The sequence below is a fragment of the Podarcis pityusensis genome (assembly GCF_964106645.2).
Source record: "Podarcis pityusensis genome assembly, chromosome: 1".
Lineage (NCBI taxonomy): Eukaryota > Metazoa > Chordata > Lepidosauria > Squamata > Lacertidae > Podarcis > Podarcis pityusensis.
Genome location: NC_138028.1, coordinates 110,230,884 through 110,250,446, shown reverse-complemented (window position 1 = coordinate 110,250,446; position 19,563 = coordinate 110,230,884). Strand labels below are relative to the sequence as shown.

General features: G+C 41.7%; 1 protein-coding gene across 6 annotated transcripts in view; it reads left to right on the top strand.

Moving 5' to 3' along the window:
- The window catches only part of COBLL1 (cordon-bleu WH2 repeat protein like 1), an 83,167-nt gene that overhangs the window by 26,983 nt on the left and 36,621 nt on the right, over window positions 1–19,563 (top strand). Inside the window, exon 1 of one of the 6 annotated variants that reach the window (XM_081005767.1) lies at window positions 13,717–13,737. The exons of the other annotated variants lie outside the window; for them this stretch is intronic. The gene's annotated coding sequence lies outside the window, so the exon portion shown is untranslated. Of the gene's footprint in view, window positions 1–13,716; window positions 13,738–19,563 lie in introns of those variants that run through there. 6 annotated transcript variants of the gene reach the window in all.

The window sequence follows — 19,563 nt, the reverse complement described above, 5'->3', positions numbered from 1 at the left end:
AGATATGTAGATGTGTATTTCAGAGGTATCAAGCAGTCATTCATAAATAGCATTCCAAATATTTCTTTTTGTCCTTTTTGTATTTATCTGATCTTGTGCAAATAAAAAGTATTTTATTTTAAAAGGAAGATGTTTCTGTTCTAGAAACAATAAATAGAGAGCAGATGTACAGCTAAGCTCCCAAGTTCCCATGATTGTTTGTGTGCCTGCATGTGATGGAGATCAAAATTTGTGTACTGTCCAGTATTTCAGTTGGGCATGACGCAAGTAAAACTATGCGGTGGATATTTAGTTTTATGGTCTCCAGGGGATGTGAGAACAAGTCTTTCAGGTTCTGTCTTCTGTTATAATAGGAAAGCTTTTTTAATCTTTGGGGACGGATGGACACATAACCACATTGTTCATTAAAACAGCTTCGTCATATCCTAGATGTTATATTTGATAATTGTAGGCATGAACAAGATGCTAAGTTAAACGCAAAACAAAATGTGGCTTTGCAGAGAATAGTATAATGTGAAGAGATTCTGTGATGTGTGTATTCTTACTTCCTAATATCCTAGCAAAATATAGAAGCTATTATGTAGAAGACTTTGTACGCTCTAAGAAGCAGCAATAAAGAGAAACATTGGACAGCCCTGGTCAGCAGTTACACTTCTGAACTGTTCACTGAAGGTGAAAGCTGACTTTTGTACCTCACCCCCATTTCATGTGTGTGAAGAATTCTTGGTCAATAGTCTTCAGAGAAAGAGGATATGGGAAAGCTGGGGAACCAGCATTGCTCCAGGTGTTGTGACCATGTTTGAAAAATAAAAAACAATAAGTCATGTAAAGGTGCCATATGTAAGTTAGTTTCTGTGGTGCAACTGATCATCTTTAGGGAAGTTGTCAAATACAGTGGTACCTTGAGTTACATATGCTTTAGGTTACAGACGCTTCAGGTTACAGACTCCGCTAACCCAGAAATATTACCTCAGGTTAAGAACTTTGCTTCAGGATGAGAACAGAAATCGTGCAGCGGCAGCGCAGCGGCAGCAGGAGGCCCCATTAGCTAAAGTGGTGCTTCAGGTTAAGAACAGTTTCAGGTTAAGAACAGACCTCCAGAACGAATTAAGTCCTTAACTCGAGGTACCACTGTACAGTAATCTGTTAGCTTCTTCAACAGGCGAAGGAATATTCTCTCTCTCTCTCTCTCTCTCTCTCTCTCTCTCTCTCCCAATTCTGTCAAATAAATATTAGGGCCGGTGCAGAATCTTTGCCCTGTTTGGAAGTGTCTATGAGCATCTGTCTGCCACTCCTTGGGAGGAACACCCTGACAGAAATTCCATACATAAATAAAATGACATAGTTTGCCTCGTGGCCCTACCTTTTGAATTTCCTTCTATGTTCTCTACCTGAGTTTGGTAGGACACCCCTAAAACCCTTTTGAGAAGCCTGGTTAATTTCAGCTCACTCAGAATGCATATCCATATTAATTTTATCCTAGGGTGGTGATAGGAATACAGAGCACCATAATAGTTGAAAGAATTTTCAGGAAAACTTTAGGGGACATGGGCACATGAATACACCTGGAATTTCAGTTTAGTGCTTTTTTTTGTAAGGTCAGTCCTTGTAAGTTTTTCTTTTGTTTCCCTGTGCTATGCTTACAGTATTTAAAAATGCATTTTGTAAGATTGTTCAGCCCCATTTCATTGAGTTACCCTGGGAAATAATATTTTCTTTAGCATATTTATAAATGGAATTAGATCTGATATAGCATCCCTGAAGTTAGCTGGTTTTCCCCTTGACTTCACTTAGATTTGAATCAGGCCTTTAAAATCCTGGCACCAGTGATCAGGAGCTCCTGTTATTAATTTACCAGCTGATCATTGCCTCCTTAAGATGTTCTTTCCAAAAGACCTCAATTAGTAGCTGGCTGTGCAGTTTAGTCATAATGTAATCTTATAGGGTTGGGGTTTGTGTGTGTGTTTGGGGTTTGTTTTTTTTGTCCAAGCTTTTTATTTCAACAACCTTTTTACTGGAGAGACTGAAGTTTAGTTGTGAGTTGGCAAGGCAATACAGTTAACACTGAGCTTTGGAATTTTTTGTTTGACAAAGTAGATTCTGCTTCTCAGAACGACTGCCCCCCTGGGGTAGGAAAAACTAGAAATAGTTTGCAGCTTGGTTGATGCCCTGACACATTTTAGCTCAATTACCTCATTTTTATGAAGATTTAACAGTTTAAGTAATATGCTAAAGCAAGTGTGCTCTGGTTTGTGTGTGTGTGTGTGTGTGTGTGTGTGTGTTGGGAGCAGTTGCATTCCTCTATAATTTGGAAATATTTTGGCAAGGCAAAGTGCAAAGAGTACTAAAAAGCAAAACAAAAAACCTCCAGACCTAAGTTAAAAGAATGCTGTTACGTTTTCAGGTGAGTCTTTAAAAGAGTTATGAGTATATAATAACGTGGGGGTTTGGAATAACTCCATGAGGTTTATTTTACTACTACTACTTCTTTTTTGCCTTAAAAAAAATTACTCCTTTTCAAGTGAGTGTGGTGATTTCATCTTTTTGTGAAGCCAGTGCAAAGGAACTGTTGCTGTAATGTTTATGGTGTTACCCATATTGTGGCCCATTTGAAAGCAAGTTTGGTGTAGTGGTGTCTGGCTAGCACTGAGAAGACCCAGGTTCAAATGTGTGCTTAGCCACAAAGCTTGCTGGGTGATCTTGAACAAGTCAATTACTTTTACCTTAACCTACCTCACAGAGCAGTTCTGGGAATAAAATAGGGACAGGGGAACATGTGCACTACCTTGAACTCTCCAATGAAAATAGGGACATCCTTAATAATAATAAAAATAATAATACCTCAGCCATCTTACTGGGTTGCCCCAGTCACTCTGGGCAGCTACATACACTCTCTCCCTGTACAGGGCCGCCTTCAGATGTCTTCTAAAGGTTGTATAATTACTTATCTCCTTGGCTCGGGGGTCAGATAACTCCTTACCCTCCAACATTTCTCCGATGAAAATAGGGACATCCTAAGGAAAAGCAGGGAGATCAAATCATAAACTGGGGCGGCTTCTATAAATCTGGGACTGGCTCTGAAAAATAGGGGCATTTGGAGGGTCTGCTGTAAGTGTGATAAACCTGCAGCTTAGAAAGAGGAAAGAAAGTTAAGGGCTGAGGTAGGCCAGAGCCCTCTTAGGATTAGCTCCTGCGAATGTGCCTGGAGTTGCATAGGTAAAGACTGTTTCTGCAGCTGCGACTTTTCCAACCGCAATGTGTCAGAGAAGGCAAAAACAACTCCTGGTGGGAGTTATCCTTCGTGAACCAACAGAGGTCACAGTTATACATGCCTAGGCATTATTATTTGCTTATGAATCACTTTCCACTTGAGTGAAACATGCTATAATGTATCCATAATGCTTTCCTATGTGAAGGCTCCCTTTGAAAAGTTTCCGGAGCAATGCAAATGCAACCCACTAGGTGGCAGCATAGCTAGATGCTGGTTTAAATATATTTGTTTCCTTTTTAAACAAATCTATATTAAGTTTCTGTATAGTTTTATTTGGCCAGCAAGAAGTCTTGTATGCAGGTTTAATTTTGTGGTTCTAGGTGTTCCGAGCTACCTTTGGGGTTATTTTAGCCAATTAAAATATTAACTAACATGGAGGGGGGGGGGAATCCCTAAAATTGGTCTAAAATCAAATTTAAACCAGTTGATACATTTCTTTGAAAGTCTGATAAACTGAGGAGTTTCCGTCAGTTATTTGTGATCTCACATAAGCCCACTATATAAAGAGTCTAGCTCGTCCTCTTTTTCAGGGGTCCTTATGGAGGGATTCTTTGGTTTAATTGTGAGCTCTCACGTTAAACAAGAGATTTTGTACCAGAATCTCAAGAAATAAATATGCCCAATTAGGTATAAGGCACAGAGTTTACTGATATGTAACGTGTAGTCTGTGACTCTGGATGAGGCTTGCTTTGTTGTTGTTCTGTTAAAATTTTAATAATAGTTGCTATAATAATAATAATAATATTATAATAATAATATCTGATGATGATGTCTAGCTTTTGATCAACATATACATCATAACTGAGTGGACCGAAGGTCCGACACCTCATTTAGTCTTGAAGCTAAGTCACCCCTTCTCCACATAACCTACCTCACAGGATCGTTGTGAGGAACAAATGAGGTTGGAAGTGGGAACCATGCATGCAGCTTGGAGGGTGAGGGAAAAGTAGGATAGAAACTAGAAATACTAATTGATAGACTTTCTACCCATCAGAAATATATGGATTAGGAACAGCAACTGAGCAACCTCTGAATGCCTGTCCTCAGGGGGACAACAGTAGGAGTGTGGTGTTATGCTCATGCTTACAGAATGAGCTGTGAAAACAGGATGCTTTGACTAGACAGACCTTTGGTCTGATTCAGCAGAGCTCTTCTTATGCGGTGCAGAGACAGAATTGACATAAACCTTGTTTGCTGATGTGTGTGAATACGCTCGCAACCAAATACAAAGTCATAACTGTGCATCTTTGGGCTTGTGGTGAAAATTCTTGAGGCATCTGAAGATGATCTTCGGTCCGTAGCAGTGACTACAAGAATCTGGGCCACGAGACACCCGGGAGCAAGGAAGCAGCATTCACCAGAGCTCACCCTTCAATGTTTAATTTGTCTCTTTGCCATGCCACTAGAAGGCCAAACGGGATGAAAGAAGCAAGGCGGTGCCTTACCCATACCTGAGGCAGTTTACTGAGGCAAAGAAAAGGTGTTTGTCCAAAATACCCTTTGGTAGCTGAATATCATAATCTCAGTGGATTGCTCCGAACTTCCAAAAACCAGGCATTTGTGTAATGAAAAACATTAGGCGACATCTAAGATTACCAAGCTGTCAACTATACTAACTATTCCTGCAATGGGCGGCAATTGTTAAAACAATTTTGCTGAGGTTTTGCTGAGTTCTGGGGTTTTTAAGTTGCTATGGCCTCACTTGTAATGTTAGTATTTTGAAAAATAGTGTACGAGCACTCCAGCGAATTCAGGCTGTCAGTTAATGTGGGTCTCTAGCAATATCAGCCAATCAAACACCGACCTGTCAATTCTTGTCCCTCCCTACTTGCACAGCTACTGCTGCTGCTCTCCTCCAACTGGGAAACAAAACACCACAGTTGGATGCCTGAGGTTGCTTGCCTTCTATCCCAGGCACCTATCTGTGGGGTGCTTTGTTTTTCAGCCGAAGGAGATGGATGCTGGGCAGGCAAGCTGCCAAGTCAAGAGAAGAATTAGGAAGATTTTTGGGAGTCTGTATCCAACTTGCCACATGTCCTTTCTGTGTTTAAACTCTTTCATTTCCTTCTGGTCATCTGTGCTGTGATGCTGGGGGTCCAGAAACAAATCTTTTGCAGTGCTTTCCCATTTTTTTTCCTTTGAAAAGTTTGTTTTACACTTCCCCTTCTGCATTTCACAATATCCTTCTTGGAGCCAACTCTTTCTGCTACTCTCTGGTACCTTTTCAAAGGACTATGTCAGATCACACAGAGAACCCCTCTCCCACATAGGAAATGCACAGTGTACCATGTGATAGTTAAGGATGTTATTTTTCCCCTCCATAAAAATTCTAGCATCTCGGGCTGAGTGCCTTTTGAGCATGTGCTGTTGGCTCTGTTTTGTGGCACTAATACCGTAGTGTGTACTGTACTGTACACTAGTGGGAGCTGAGTAACCCTCCTGGAGTATTCCTGGTAAGCTGTCTTTTGGTTACCAAGAGTTAGTGATGATATCTTCTGTGTCCTTCCTTACGATGCACACTGAGCTGAGATCTGGAAACTTGCATGAGTGAAATTTCCTTACGCAATAAGAGCTCAAATAAATTAAAGATTTCCTTCAATTCCAAATTGTCCAAGTGACATCCCATTCAATAAACTCCAAGCTTTCTGCTGAATTTTAGAGAAGTAACAAACGTGGATTAATATACACACAGGTCCCGCTTTTACCAGGAAATTGTTCATTAGGCGAGCATTCATAAAACAAGCTGCAGATTTCCATTATTTCCTACAGGAATATTTCTGATCTCCAGTCACACCATGGTTTCATCCTAAAATGGCTGCAGCCAACCAGCAAAAGAGAAATTGAAAACAAAACAAAACTGATTTGTCTAATATCTCTCCATGGTTTCTTCCTGAAAGTGACTGCTGTTGACCAGCAAACCACAAAAGTAAGGAAGTGGGCAATCTCTGACTGTTAGGATATCAGAATCAGCTGTGTAGTGAGGTTTGGTCATAATTCTTTGTTTGGATAACTGAATTTGTGGATAACAAGTGTTTTATTATGAAAACTTTTTATATCAGTTGTTCACCAACTGCAGCCCTGGCATTGGCTCAACCCCTTCCTGTGTGAATGCATTCTACACCTTGATCTTGGTGCGGGTGCAGGTTTCAAAAGCAATGTTGCCCATTATTCTGGTTTTGATCTTCTGTTGTCTTTGAGAGTAAGGCAGCAGGCAATGGAGGCTGGTTGATTAGGACAAATAGGGCACTGCCACCTCAACCTTGGTCTGCCGTCAGCCAGCCAGCCAGCCCTTACATGTCTGCCTTCTTGTTTACATACAGTCCCAGGGCTGGTACTGGCTGTGAGCTTCCTCCTTCTTAGTCTCACTGTTGCCCTTAGTAGAGAAGGATGGGGACAGAACAAGAACTACCGGTAGTCAGTTCTGCTTTGTCAGTGACTCTGGCGCCATCTGCTGTTAGCTTCCCTGCCTTCTGCCCCACCGGTTCCAGTGGGCACCAGATGGCAGCTGATCTTTCTCCAGATTTGTTGCCCGTTGATGGCCTTTTGGTCGACCTTGCTGAGCTTGCTCTGCTGTCTCCTTTCTGTGCTAAGTCTGTTGTGCTCCACCATCTTAATTACTCTAGCTGAACTGGCTTTCTACCTTCTTTCCCTACTCAAATAAAAATTTCTGCGCCGAGAATATATTTATTTTTGCTGTAAAGGTGTCTTCCTCCTGCTAAGCGTGTCTCTCGCTATCCTTGCCTGTTTGCTGTTTTACGTCTACTTTAAAGCCAACATTTAAGGGCTTTCATCCACCCTTGACTTTTTCTTGCCCTCATTTCCTGCCTTGTGCTCTCTGCTCAGGCTCATATGCTTGCAGTCGCCTTGGTCCTCTACTCTCACTCTTGATTTCCAGTATTTTGTTCTGTGAGCTTGGAACCCTCTCCATGTCCATCAAGCCAGCTCCCTACACAGGCTTCCAGCTATGCAGAGGACTGGTTCAAGCGTTAACCCTGGTTGAGATGCTGAACGCTTTTAGGGGCTGTATTCCTGTTTGCAAATCATACCCCTCTTCCGAGGTGGCAAATTTCCCCACTTCTAATGAGTGAGATTTTTTTCATGGGAGAACTTTTTAATAAATAGCTCCCCAAGGTGGAAATAGGGACGCTGGTGGTGCTGTGGGTTAAACCACAGAGCCTAGGACTTGCCGATTAGAAGGTTGGCGGTTCGAATCCCCGCAATGGGTGAGCTCCCGTTGCTCAGTCCCTGCTCCTGCCAACCTAGCAGTTTGAAAGCACATCAAAGTGCAAATAGATCAGTAGGGAAGTACCTTCTGGTGGGAAGGTAAACGGCGTCTCCGTGCGCTGCTCTGGTTCTCCAGAAGCGGCTTAGTCATGCTGGCCACATGACCCAGAAGCTGTACGCCGGCTCCCTCAGCCATTAAAGTGAGATGAGCGCCGCAACCCCAGAGTCGGTCACGACTGAACCTAATGGTCAGGGGTCCCTTTACCTTTACCTTTAAGGTGGAAATATCTGAGATGGTTCCGAGTTAAGTTTGAAACAAAAGGTGGTGACTTTTAACAATGCTGCAAATATTTGAAATTGCTTTATGATTCCACGCCTTTATTCCATTTCTCCTTTCTAATGCCTACCCCCTCATGTTCGTTCTTTTAATAGAGGTACCTGGAATTGAAATTGGGAACATCTGCATCCACATGCATAAGTTCTGTCCCCTCCACAGTTTACTCGCCTGAGTAAAGGGATGATTGAATGCATTTGTTTCCCAAAGCCTTTCCTGGGCTGCTATCTCTTTGGTATTTTGTGCCTCCTGCCTGCTCAGTACACCTTTGTTCACGGTGCTTCTTTTTGTATCCAGCACCTGTTGGTTCCAAGAAAAATCTCCAACAGTAGAAGCAGTTGATTGAACACTCAGATTCCTTCAGCACAGGGATACATGGGCTACTTCGATGCTATTGTCAAGGTATTTAGATGCCTTAATCTCATCCAAGTAGAGGTTTCCGTAGCAGGAAGTAGATCTTTCCATTACTATCAGTTCTCAATGTTTTAAACTTTCAATTGCAACCCACCAGATTGCTCTGATTTGTTTTATTCTGTATGAGCTACCAGAAAATATTTAGGCTGCTTAATGCAGTTTCTGGAATTAGCTGAAGCAGACATGTCAGGATTACTGGCGATCCAAATCTGTAAATGTGTTATCTAGGTTGTTTTGGTCCAGCAGTGGGATTATAAATAGGAAGGCTTAATGATGTAATTAGCTGAAGAGCAATGGATGAGGCGAGATGGTCAGTTCGTCTATATGTATGCTTTAGGGGTTTATATTGAGGTGGTGTTGAAGAATCAACATGTGTCGAGTTTGGGGTAAGCTGAACATTTAGTGCATTGTGATAAATATATTTAACTTGTAAAAAAACAAAGGGAAAAAGAGGCATTCTGCGTTAAGAAGATTGGGTACACTAAAATTCCAGTGTTTTAAAGCTAGTGTTGATAATGCAGACTGATTAATGTGAGTATACTGTATATCCTAGTAGCTGGAGAGGTCTGGTATCACAGGTTATGAAGTTTATATAGTCACTATCGATAGTTGTCAGTGTCTCTGTTTAATCTGTTCTTTGTAATGGCTTAATGCTATCTTGTAACCATACTTGGGGTGAGTTTATGTTTACAGGACAAAAGAAACTTTATATTCAAAGTGTTGGCTAGTTTTTGTATTATTTATTTTGCAACCTTTGAAGCTCCGCTTTAAAAACACAAAATCTTAGTCATTCTTTATTGGTTGTGGATATTTTAAATAGTATATTGCAGACATCTCAGCCATGGGCTGCAGTCCATGATTCATCCGTGGGATTTAGAGGTTCATAACTGCCTGGCTGGATTATAGCCGTGAACTACAAATAAATTTATTCTAATATTCCCCAATGCTGAAGTCTGATTTGCTCGTTTTATATTTGGATTAATTTAACTTGCTGAGACTGCTTTTAGAAATGCTACTGGCTGCTTCTATGTGATGTTTTAGTTTTTCAATAATACAAATTGAGCTTTATGTATCTTTTACACTTTGAAAGGAACATTAAGAACAGCTGGAAAACTGGCAGCATAACTGCATGTGTGCTTACTTAAAAATAAGTTCCTTTTAATCCAGTGGTACTTGCTCTTAGGCATCTGTCTGTGTGTAGGATTGCAGACTTATTTAAAGTGCTTCCACATTAGGTGTTCAGAACTGCGATTCTTTGTTCACTCTCTCTTCATGGAGTACCTAGAAAACACCAGCTTCATTGTTGTCCTGTATTTTCCCTGTGGTTATTTTGTCTTTTCTTAGGCTACAGAAACGCACATCACTTTCCAGAACAGGAGAATAGTGCATCTCTACAGGTTTAGGTGCCTTTAGTGCTAATCTTTTGGCATTTTAAAAGGATGGGGTTTTGACACGGTCAGTGATACATTAGAAAAGTGAACATACAATGACTTAGCACACATTCATTATAACCCTTTGCAGGTTATATCCTTTTATGACCCCGTTTTGGATTACTAGAACACTTTGCTGGCTATTTTAATGAAAGACCTGCAGTGCTATGCCACCATAATGCTATGATATTATTATTATTTTAAATATATATTTTAAAAGAGCATTTCTGGTTGCTCCCGTTTGAGCAGTGACCAGAAAGTTTCTAAATTCATTTTCAAAAATTAATAATATTGTATGATCATGCAGTTAGCATTATGGTATGGTATGCCTTGTTTTCATTGAAAAATGCAGTTAACACAATAGCAGTATAATGCATTTTTTTCTTATTATGCTATCATATTCCTGTAATAAAAAGCACAGTAATCCTGATTGCGTGAAAAGTCAGTTGTGATTCTGCTTGCAGTGGATGAACAAGTTTTGGGTAGCACTAGGAGCCCCCCATTTGGAAGCAACTTTAGTCCAGGGATTTTAGTTCTATATTCATTCAAGCCGTAATGAATAAATAGTGAATGTGGCTGGTGGTTAAATTAGTTTAATTTTAATGAATTCATTATACAGTGGTACCTCACTTTTTGAAAGTAATCCGTTCTGGAAGACCGTTCAAGTTCCAAAACGCTCAGAAATGGAAAACTCAATACGGAAGTCTCAAAACGTAAAATTCAATATAGAATCTGCGTTTCATGTTTGACTTCTGAGGCGCATTCAAAAACCAAAGCATTTACTTCCGGGTTTACGGCATTTGAAAACCGAAATGTTCGTCAGTGGAGACGTTCGAAAACCAAGGTACCACTGTATTCTAAAAAAATTTAAGCAAATAATATAAATGAATGCTGGGCTAAACTTTACTGAGTGTTCCCCCACCCCCGTCTAAATATAGATGTTCAGTCTTCAAATGCTATGATTTTTAAAGCACACTGATGTCATAATTTATCAAGAATCTCAGCATATCTGAAAATGACTTTGCCAGAGAAACACCCAAGTTGCAACAATTTTTTAACAAAGACCGATTCTTAAAATAACTTGGGTGTAGAGTTCTGTACAATTAGACTACTTTTGTATCAGGCGTGTGTCTTTGTTTCAGAGTCAATACATTCCCCATGGGTAGGTCTTACTAAGTCTGTATGTTTCAAGCCTCTCCCTTCTTTTGATGAAAAGGGGTGGGAGCGGGGAGACAAAATATGATAAATTGAAGCTGCTAATTTTGTACTACATCCCCAAACTTCAATATTCCGTTTTTCCTCAATTAATTTACATATTAAATTGCTGAAACTTTGAATATAACTTTCTGTTGAATTATTTGTGTTTGTTTCAAGAAGACATGTTAAAAAGATGACAAGCCGGTTGTTTCTTCCTTTACTGCTTATATTGGCTGTTGCTCATACCACGATGATGACAGAGTTTGTTACTTAAGAACAAGGATGATTGAGGCGCAGTAAAGGTGCCGTCTCAGCAGCTGGCGGTGAGTCACAGCAGACTTGGGCTGGTTGACAGGAAAGGAAAGACTAGCCAGGCTAAGTAGCCAGGCTAGAAGCAGTGGCCTAAGTTTGAGTCTGGGGCAAGGCAGTAAAAGAATTGGAGTTGTCCCAATGGGTTGGCATACCCACCCGCCAAGCTTTGATAGGCAAGGCAAGCTTACTCACGAGACTCCTTTGCTTTGTGAGAAAGTTGAGCATGCAGATGATGCACACTGTGTCACGCAGAGGGTAGATCTTTCCCCAATGACAGCAGCACCAAATGCTTGGTGGCCAGCTCTGACTCCATCCCTTTGCCCCCAGCAGTTGGTTGATGCTCTCCCTGGGAGAGAAGAGTGGAGATGGGAGTTCTGCTTCCCCGTCCAGAGCAACCATATCCTGGGAGAAGAAAGTACCTGTCTCCTCCTGCCTCTGTTCCTTGTTCCTTGGATACAGCCCCACCCTCCATTCCCCCTCCCCATCCATCTCCACCTGTCATTCCACACCTAAACCCGGTGATGCCTCGAGACACATGACACTCCTTGATGTTTGACTGAAGCATTAGTCATTGGAGGACTTGTGCAGTTTTGTGCCTGCCTTTCTGTCTATTGAGTTGCACCAAGTTAGACAGCTTTTAGTGTTTTTGGAACTCACCTTATCCTTGATGTGCAGATGATCAGTGACAGGAGACGGGGGACTCTGTGACTCGATCTCTGGGTTAACGGTCTATGCCTGAAACACAGGGTGCGCTGTGATCTGTGCATCCTGCTCTATATCATCAGAGATGTTTTGTGTATGTGATATGATGGGAGGTGCAATACGGAATCTCCTTTCAACACATGCATTGCCCATGGCTGGATCTGTTACTCGGGTGTCCAATATGCTGCTGCTCTTAAGTTGCTGGACTCTCAACAAGCATCAGCCCCAGCCAGCATGGCCTGTGGTCAGAGATGATGAGAGTTGCACCCCAACATTTAGAGGGGAACAGGTTGTTTAGTCATGGTCTAGTACAGTGGTACCTCGAGTTACAGACGCTTCAGGTAACAGACTCTGCTAACCCAGAAATAGTACCTTGGGTTAAGAACTTTGCTTCAGGATGAGAACAGAAATTGCATGATGGCCGCTTGGCAGCAGCAGGAGGCCCCATTAGCTAAAGTGGTACCTCAGATTAAGAACAGTTTCAGGTTAAGAACAGACCTCCAGAACGAATGAACCCAAGATACCACTGTATGGTACAATGCAGGAACATTTTAGGGGACCAGAAAAGGAGATGGTGTCCCTTTTCTCTGCTGAAACTTCCCCTACTCCACAAGTCCCAAATAGTATTTTAAAACTTTAATTTCCTGGTAGATGGAGTCCTGAGCAGAAATATTTGATTTGGGGTTGGGATGCGGTAATATTGGGGATTCCCACTTCCTATCATTGTAATTTTGAACATCAAATCTGTCTTAGACTTACATTTTGTATGTATTTTATTGTGGGTTTTAACTGATAATGTTATATTTTTGATGTATCTTCTGCATATCACCTTGAATGCTAGTTGACTTAGCAATTAGTAATTGATAGGAATAAACAATCGCTTCACTTCATATTCCTCTTCTGTGAAATGTTCTGCATCGTTTGAGTATATGTTCTCCCCCCCCTTTGTGTTTTAGATGGCTTATTAAAACGTTTGTTTTATTTATGCTTAAATTTACTTCAAAAGTTCTCATATCGGTGTACCATAGTGTGAATAAACTATTCACAGAACAATATACACAACATTAAACCGACAAATTAACACACTGAAATGCAACACTATCTCCAGAACTAAAAAGAAAACCCCAAACAGAATAGGGCATGATTCCAAAATCACCTAAGATAGTTCCATTTTGATTGAAAATGAATGAGACGCAGGATAATAAACCAACCCTTTTGATAGCAGCTTGCCATTAAATGTCTTCAGATGCAGCACACACTATTTAATCTATCACCTTCCTTGCCTGGAGACTAAGTTTAGAAACAGGTGAGTCTCTGCTCTGATGGGGATAGGCTTTCCAACACCTTGCATAGCTTTCAGCTGCTTCAGAGGTGCTGGCTTGTCGAATTGAAGGAACTTCTCCCCTCTTTTTGCCTTCCTCTTTTTCTACAGGAATTTTAGAAGCAAGTGGGCGTGGTTTATTCGTGCCTCCTTAGAGGCAGGGAATAAATACTGGCAACTTCCACGCACACTTTCTGTTATTGGGGAAGCATTCTTTCTCTTCTCCAGAAAGGAAGAGAAAACAGAATTTGGGAGGAGATTGTGTCCCTTTTGGAGGCATTTCCATGGGTTGTTCCACAGGCGTAGCTGTAAAAATGGGGAGAAGAACTGGGATAAGAGCTACCGGCAACTTAGGAAGCGGCTTGTAATGTTCTGTTTAAATAGGACTTTGAACTGTGTTTTCCCTCCCGCCCCTTCCATGTACTAAGAGGAGAGTAAAAGTGCTCTTTGTATTCCATGCTTGGAGCTGACTTCAGAGCCATACACCAGAACAGCTGCTGGTGAGGCACCTACTGCTGGAAAAATACCTGAGGTAAGTCTAGTTATGTGACTTACCTGCGGCATGCAGCTAGAGACATTAAGAGTATAGAGGGGTCTGAGGGCGGGAGTGTGTATGGGGGGAGTGCTTTTTACCATTGACTGCTTAATGCAGTTTCTGTATTTCCAAACTTTAAAATTCTTACAAGTAGAAGAGTAAATATGTAAGGGTTTGGAAGATAGATTGGCACTTTCTGCCTTTGAGACCTGTAACAAAGCAGAAAAATACTGCGCAAATTTTGCATAGTTTTGTGGCATTAAGATTGCAGCCCTGCACATACGTCCCTAGAAGTAACTCCCATGGAGTATAGTGAGACTTAGATTTTGAATGAAAAATGCATAGGAATAGGCTGTAAGTGCATTCTTTTGAGCTTCTCCAACCTGAATACTGATTTTGCTTGTGACCTTTGCTAGATTAACATGTGTTTGTTTGTTTTTTAATGTATGAATAAAAATCCATTAGCAAAAGCTTTCAGGGAACATACTGGAATTTCTTAAGTCAGTCTTAGGATTTTAATATTTGCTTATTTTCAGAGATATTACAGTGGTTCATCCTTTATTATTGAGCCTGTTGAAATCAATACAGAACAATCAATAGCTAATATTGGCTAAGAACTATTATCTGACCCAATTTATAGTAGCAATAAGGTATGGCCAAGAAAACGGGGTGTGTAACACTCTCTCTCTCTCTCTCTCTCTCTCTCTCTCTCTCTCTCTCTGCCTTCCTTATTATTAACATCATAGTATTAGAGAGTCCATAGAACAAATGTGGGGTAAAAATAACTTTCTGCTACATTTCAAAAATTAATATTGGGCAACATGCATTATTATATGAGGGCAAGCTGAAGGTTGATTGGAATCTTCCAGTGGAATTTAGTAGTTTGGGTAGGGATTTTTGACTCTCAGCAGTTTTAGCAACAACAAAATGTTGTTCCCTTATTATTACATACAGAATAATTGAGGTTGCTGAGAAGACTTTTTTTTCTGGGATGGGTGAGAACGAAGAGAAAGGACCTTAGTATTTATGAGTGCTGAATATTCCTACTGAGCATGTTCTCAGAGGCACCCTGTTAATAGCTGGCTTCCCGAGGCACAATTTGACCCCCAACTATGATTGTTAGACCTCTTGGCACCCAATAATATTTCATTTATAAGCCAGCAATTCACAAAGTATTTCTGGAAAAGATGTAGCAGAACTGTTGGTGGGGCTGTACTGGATGAGGATACTTGCACTTTACAACATATTTACTTATTTTTGCATTAATAGCCTTGTTGAGGGTTATAGGCAATAAGGGCTTTCTTTTTCTTTTCATATGAAGGAGCATTTATTCATGCGAGACCATGACTAAAATGGTGCTGTCCAGACACAGCGTTACCACTTCAGTGAGAGCAAGATAGCTTGGTTGGTAGAGCATGAGACTCTTTAATTTCAGGGTTGTGGGTTCCAGCGCCACATTGGGCAAAAGATTCCTGCATTACAAGGGGTTGGACTATACAACCCTCTTTACTCCTTCTAATTCTACAATTCTACTTTCTAGAAGGAGAAAGTAGAGAGCATATCAGATTTTCTCTAAAAGGGGTGTCCGTTTCCCCATTCTTAGTGGACACATTACACACATGCACCCCAAAACACACATATTTGCCAAAGTTGCATGGGATGCTGGCCTCCTTTAGTCACCAAGAGTCACATGAGACAGTACTCTAGAATGTGTTGCCTGTCAGAGAATCACCATCCGGCAAGGAACCTGTCTTCCATGTGTCAGGCCGGCAAGGATGCCAGGAGACTGGTAGATGTCTTGTTTGGGAGACTTGATCACTTCAGGTGGAGAAGCTCAGCATTCCCCTTTCTCCATTGTCTGGTTTGTAGCCACATAGTAAGTACAGTTGTGCACATCTTGTGCAAACCAGCTCTTTCTTGCAAGTTGCTGGCCTGCTAGTGACAGGGCTGTTGGAGCAAAGGCAGTGTTGCTAGCATTCTTTCTAACATGTTGAGCAATAATTTCAACACAGAGATGGGCACTGTATTGCATTGCATTCCTAGTGGTATCTGCAAACCAAAGATAATCCCGAATAACTCTTAAAGCAATATAATAATTATGATGAATTGCGGCAGCAGGTGGTTGCGAGACATGTGAAATTAAACACACACACAAAGCCAGGAAAGCAAACACCCCTCCCAACACTCCATGCCTTGATTCCTACATTTAACTCCTTTTTTTCTTTGTTTATCCTAAGCACTAGTTTGCCATCATATAGAGTTCTCTCTCCATCTCTTTCTCTCTCCACTCCCTCCTGGTTACTGGAGCAAAAGTCCAAAATGCTGTCCCTCTTAGCCAAATGACAAGGGGCAATGGGTGGAGAAGTTAAAAAAAGAAAGAAAGGTTTATTTCAAAGCTGCAGCTGTGAGTCTCTGTTTGGATATCTCCAAAAGAACCAGTGGCTTATGCCTGCAATCCAGCTCCTCTTAGAGGCTGAGGCTGTCAGATCGCTTGAGCTCAGGAGTTCAGGGCTGCTGAGAGCTCTGCTTATCGCGTGTCCGCACTAAGTTCAGCATCACCTCAACATGTACAGCCTCACATTTTAAACTCACTTAATTTATGGTTTTTCACTTCTCAACTTGGACCAGTCATCAGGTATCAGCAGAACCTATCTCACACGACTTTTGTGAAGATATAGGATGTATAAAATGGCTGCAAAATGGGGCTTGGTTCTTGTATTTTAGGCATCACGTTCTGCTTCCTTTCACCAAAGCGATGTATCTTCGTAAATGGACACGTTTTGTTCATCTCCCCACCCTCCACCAGAAAAATTTAAAAGCCAAAAATTCAAAAGTCACATTGTGCAAACAATCACTCAGAACACATTAAAAGGTATTTGCTGTGGTGTGCGTAATTTCAGGTTCTGCTCATGCACATAAATCCAAATGGCATGTTTGCAAACATTGGGGAGCAACTTCAGGCACACAAACATATATATAGAGAGAGAGAACCAACTGCTGTAAGCAAAGTAGTTCTCTCTGCCAGTCTTCTGTCAGTTTTGTAAATGTGACGGTTATATGTTACAGCAGTGGTCTGGAAACTGGTTTTCTGTGGCTTTACTGTCCTGCCGGAAAGTTTTAAAGGCACAGCCCTATGCAGGCCAGGCAAATCATTATGGGCCTTCCTGTACTATTTTTTCCCCTCCAGATAATTCTGTTTCTTTGGCCCTTAAACATTACATCAGTACCATGGGATAAAGCCACAAAAAGTGGCTCTGCCACTGCTGTAATGTATAAACTGAGCAGCAAAGCCACCACAGATGCATTGGCATTTATGGGTACATGCGGAACCAAATGGGGCGTGGGTGGCGCTGTGGTCTAAACCAGGCTTCCTCAAACATGGCCCTCCAGATGTTTTTGGCCTACAACTCCCATGATCCCTAGCTAGCAGGACCAGTGGTCAGCGGTGATGGGAATTGTAGTCTCAAAACATCTGGAGGGCCGAGTTTGAGGAAGCCTGGTCTAAACCACTGAGCCTCTTGGGCTTGCCAATCGGAAGGTTGGCAGTTCGAATCCATGTAACGGGATGAGCTCGCGTTGCTCTGTCCCAGCTTCTGCCAACCTAGCAGTTTGAAAGCATACCAGTGCAAGTAGATTAATAGGTACCTCTGCGGTGGGAAGGTAAATGGCGCTTCCATGCACTCTGGAACTTGTCACGGTCTTCCGTGCGCCAGTAGCGATTTAGTCATGCTGACCACATGACCTGAAAAGCTGTCTGTGGACAAATGCCGGCTCCCTCAGCCTGAAAAGCGAGATGAGTGCCGCACCTCATAGTGGACTTAACTGTCCAGGGTTCTTTTACGTTTACATGTGGAACCAGTGGTAATCCTGAAACCACTTTTCCTGCTACCTCTGTCCAACACACTGGCCCATTTCCCTTGCGTGGATTTCCATTTATTGTGTTAAAACAGGTAGGAGAGGTACAGATGAAGAAGGTAATCAAGTTCTGGTTGAAACCTGTGGCCATCAAATTGCAGCACAGATTCCTAGATCAGCTTTGTTATTTTCCTCAGGTGAGAAGGAACATAATGAATCACATCTCTAAATGGCCACATAGCTGAAAAGACATGGGTGTAAATCCAAGAGAAAACCTGTGTCTGTAAAAATCATGCCACAGTACTTTCATTGGCTGTGCTGTACATTCCTTTGGCTGGGCAATATGTTAATCAGTGATTAGTCACATGATTTTGGCTTGGACTGCCAAAAAAGAACAACAAAATACAACAATGTGCGCATGCAATCCCTTATTCATTACTAGCAGAGATGTCTTCTCAACATTTGGTTACTCTTCTGATTTTGCCACTGAGACCATTACTGCTCTCCTGTTTTTTCTGATCCTAACAAAACACATCATTTATCATCATATAAGAGACATGTCTGTCCGGCTAGGTGTAGATATGATGTAATTAAGACAACAATAATAACCCCAAACACACACTAACATTGCCACAAAAACGAAGAGAACAGTGCAATTGATATATAAAGAGAAGCACATATTTGAAAGAGAAGCACAGGTTTGAAATCCAGGAGGCTTATTTATTTAAATTCTAGTATGTATGAACCACTTGTGACTGGGGAAACCCAGCCAGATGGGCGGAGTATAAATAATAAATTATTATTATTATTATTATTATTACTTGCTGTAAATGCATCAAAGCCTATGAGAGTCTTACCATCAGCCTGGGCTAAATTAGACCGTACCCTACAGTACGTTGCTTACAAAAACTAGCATTGGTGAGTGAGTTCTCCTTTGAAGGGCATTTTTTGGCCATTATTAGTCATCTAATAAACAGGTAGGGACGCGGGTGGTGCTGTGGGTTAAACCACAGAGCCTAGGACTTGCCGATCAGAAGGTCGGTGGTTCAAATCCCCGCGACGGGGTGAGCTCCCGTTGCTCAGTCCCTGCTCCTGCCAACCTAGCAGTTCGAAAGCACTTCAAAGTGCAAGTAGATAAATAGGTACCACTCCGGCAGGAAGGTAAACGGCATTTCCGTGCGCTGCTCTGGTTTGCCAGAAGCGGCTTAGTCATGCTGGCCACATGATCTGGAAGCTGTACGCCGGCTCCCTTGGCCAATAAAGCGAGATGAGCGCTGCAGCCCCAGAGTCGGTCACGACAGGACCTAATGGTCAGGGGTCCCTTTACCTTTACCTAATAAACAGGTATTAGCAACTTGGGAACAGACTGTTTCTTTGGAACAGTCTGAAATCTTCACCTCAAGAATCAGACTTTTAAGGATTGTAACATTGCACATATAATATGGATTATTTTGCTTTATTGCTAAGGTAGGTAATGCTGCTCTAGTAATTTGTTACAAGGTCAGAGCATTGTTTGCTGTTTGTCAGGGATGTGTGTTGGATAAGACCAAAGGTGCTTGCCTTGCTAGGTAGTAGTTAACACAGTGGCAGCTTGTGGGATGTAATAACTTTTACTGCTTAGGGAGCTTGAGGAAAGGGAACTCAATTCCCACATCTGCAGAGATGAGTGCTCTGTTTGATTTGTATTATGTGCACTCCTTGCTTTGTGATGGAAATAGGTGCATAGTTTATACTTGTGTAATTTTTGCTACTTGGCAAAATTACAAAAGCCACCTAGAGGAGGCGTTTTCAACATGATTAGCATAGAACTTGTAAAAACAAAAAAAGCTTTCTCTTGACTCTTTGCAACCGCAGTTGGCCCCACCCCAACCTCTGCCCACGTCCCACGATAACTCCTGCTTTCACTCTTGGCTCTCCTCCCATCGAACCCACCGTTTCCCATGAAGAAGAAGAAGAAGAGTTTGGATT